At 38.9% G+C, this 3,454-nt stretch overlaps 1 pseudogene; it reads left to right on the top strand.

The window, feature by feature from the left end:
* The first annotated feature begins 1,870 nt into the window (after positions 1 to 1,870).
* Positions 1,871 to 3,454, top strand: LOC137741312 (RING-H2 finger protein ATL64-like; annotated as a pseudogene).

A 3,454-nucleotide genomic window follows, 5' to 3' on the forward strand; every position in this document is an offset into this window, starting at 1 on the left:
TCGTTCATCCAATCTTAGTGGCGGCATTAGAATATGCATGCCACTTGTGCCGCCCACAGCTTAAATTCAACATGGTAGCAACTAGCAAAACCAAGTGCTTAAAAGCAAATATTAACTGAATCCGCTTACTGAAAACTAATAAGTTGCACCGCGGAAGCTTCATTTGGTTGGTGGGGGCAGGAGTTGTGAAATATTATGTTCTTTGTTGCCATCATGCACAAATTTGGTTTATCTGCGGAATTCACTGTCCATATTTCAAGGATTAGAAAATTCGGACCGTTTAAGAGAGAAAAAGAGAGATTCATATCCTTAATTTGTGTTAGGTGGATCTGCGAAATGAGTTAATGGGGATTGTCAGATTCAATTTGAGTGGTATGAATTTCCTGCTCTTTGAACTTCAGGCAGTGAAATTCGAAGAGGATCTCTATCGATCATGCACGGGTCTCCTCTTTATTTCCTAGCCATGTCATCTAATTGTTTGATGATAATATATACATATGTATATATAATCTTATGGATTAGATAGAATATGATGATTCAAGTTGATGATGAAAGGCTACTATATATATATATATTATATTCCTGATCCACTACCGTACTACTGCCATATTGTAAGATAATTCCCACCCATTTACGTTGATGAAACTTTATTTTAGAAATATCTAATAGTTTAGAAAAATTTAAGTATGACAATCTAATCTGTTAAATTGTTGAGATATTTTGATCACAAAGTAACAAACATGATGTGTTCTTGAGTACCTTTAGACGCAGTATATGTGCAACTTGATTTCAGTGCACACAGTTCACCTTTTATGAGAATGACCTGACCAATTCGTTGGTGAAGTTGTCCATACGGAAGATTCTCTTTATTAAAATACCCCTATGATTTTATTGAACATATGTTTCTACTTGTTCTCATGCATGCATCTTTTATGTGATACACATGATGTGTATGATATGTTGCATGACAAATGAGTCAAGAAAACTAATCGGAATATATTGGATATTTCAAAACTTGGGAAAAGTTCATACACATCGAGACATGCATGCAAGAGAAATAACTTTACCAACGGCAGCTAGCTTTCGTCGGCTTTTTCATGTTTGGTTGATTCGTCTTTCCGTCGGCTTTTTCATGTTGTCTCGGTTTTAGCAACAGCAGCTGTATCTTTCGTCGCCGCATTGTGCTCAAGTAATACATGCAGGGGTTGATTTAACCAACTAATCACCAATTAAAAACTTGGACAATCTGCGATAGATACGTGGATCAAATAATTAAAAACATTCATTTTTCTATTTGTATTTGAGGTTTAAAGTTCAATTATCTTGCATATAAAAATCGGATGAAAACGCATATCTTAAAAGAATGATGTGATAACCATGATACTTATCAATTTGTTCTTTTTATATCAACGACAAAATAATATTTAGTTTGACACTCTTTGAGTGATAGTTAAAAAAAATGATGCATGTGGTTAAATAACATAATCTATAGAGTGTTGGGTTTCCATTCATGCATTTCGGGTTCGAAAATTTTTCTTTAAATTATTGTAATAGTTTGAAACCCTCATACTTCCTCTTAATAATAATAAATTAAAAAAAAAGTTAAAAATTGATTCTAAATATAACATTTTTACAGTAATATAAAATGTAAGTAAATCACAATTGAATGGCAAAAGTATTGTTCATCGATAACTCATCCTGCTTTGTAAGAAAATTTTTCAATGTGTCAGAAGCATAGTTCAGTATATTAAGTGTTACAATATAATTAGTTTGAATTTTTTATTCATTTTAATTTTCAACCAATTATATTACTACATTTAGTGTACAACTCGTGTTCTCGACACTTTGAAAAATCTAAGCTTGCAGAGGAATAATAAAGCACGCCATACATATATGCATGCCCAGTTGCTGAGGCTCATAAAAACAACCCGCCAAACTCAAACCTAATCAGTCATCACTACCAATTGCAGAGCAACCAACCCTTCTCCTTTAAATTCAAACAGATCTTTTGAAACTAACCCACTCCATGGATATGGACACCCACAAACCTACCCACTACGCTTTGAACGGCAAGATCATGCTCTGCTCAGTCGTCATTCTCTTCGTCGTAGTCTTCACCGTCGCTTGCTTCCACAGCTACGTCCGCTGCTTCTTCCACCGCAGTCGCCACCAACGACATCGTCGCAACCACCGCTCTCTCACCTCCCTCCTTGAGACCACTCTCTCTTCTATTACCAATCCAAAGGCCTTGGACTCCTCTGTTCTTAAAACCCTACCTACCTTTACTTACTCTGCCTCCACCGGCACCAAAAAAGCCGTCGTAACACCGCTGGAGTGCGCAGTGTGCTTATCGGAGTTCGAAGACCAAGAGCAAGGCCGTCTACTGCCCAAGTGCGACCATGCCTTCCATATCGACTGTATCGACACTTGGTTTCAGTCGCAGTCCAATTGTCCACTCTGCAGGGCGCCGGTACAACCCGATATTCCGGTTCCGAAGCGAGAGATTTCGCCAGAAATCTCGATAACAGTGAATGAACCCTCCGGTTCGGAGCAAGAGAGGAGTAAGGGTAACATGGGTTTTTCAAGATGCGCGTCGTCGACGAGTATATGGCCGGAGGAATGTGGAAGGAAGCCATTCACGGAGGTGGTGGGGGTATCTGTTCTCGTGGATGAGGTGCCTAATCGTATCTGTTTCGGTTCACCCAAAAACAATTACAGCGAGCAAAAATCTTCGGGTTCGGGCACCCAGATTCTGTCGTTAAAGAGGATTTGGAGCATATAGACACATACCAATCTGATCCATTTGGATTTTGTTAGTGCAGTGGGGAATATAATAAATTGGCGCTTTTGTTTTTCATTGGCAGCGTCTTGGTACACACCTTGTGGTTGTATTTGTATTTGTATAATATGTTTGTATAAGTATATACATTAACTCATGTAGTCATGTTCTAAAATATGTTCTCTTAGATATATATTTTTATTTATTTTATTTTGGAAGGTGTCACACAATATTCAATTTTTTTTTGCTTTGATTTTACATGTTAACGATGGGCCCATTTAGGCCCACTCAAGGACGTAAGTCCAAAGAAAGGTTTAGGAGCCCAATGCCCCAAGAGTTGATAGAGGGTCGGCCCCAGGGGGCTCAGGCCAACCAAGGCAATTGAAGGATTATCCGACCAAGAAGAGCACATGGGTATGCTAACAGTTTTACGACACAAGCCTCCAAGAACCGAAGTACTCGAGTACTACCTGGACTACTCAATGACATGCAGGCAGAGGCTTAAGATGGGACGTAAAGGAAGTCGGCACAGTGCTTGGCAAGGCAAGGCAAAGTAACCGAGGTCCAAGAAGGACGCTCAGGCCAGGCTGAGTAGGTGAAAAGCTGATAGTTAGTTAGTACAGGTAGTTGGCAAATTAAATATTGTTTTGATAGGTCTCAAGGGGGAAAGGCCAA

This window comes from Pyrus communis, chromosome 8 (assembly GCF_963583255.1).
Source record: "Pyrus communis chromosome 8, drPyrComm1.1, whole genome shotgun sequence".
Classification (NCBI taxonomy): domain Eukaryota; kingdom Viridiplantae; phylum Streptophyta; class Magnoliopsida; order Rosales; family Rosaceae; genus Pyrus; species Pyrus communis.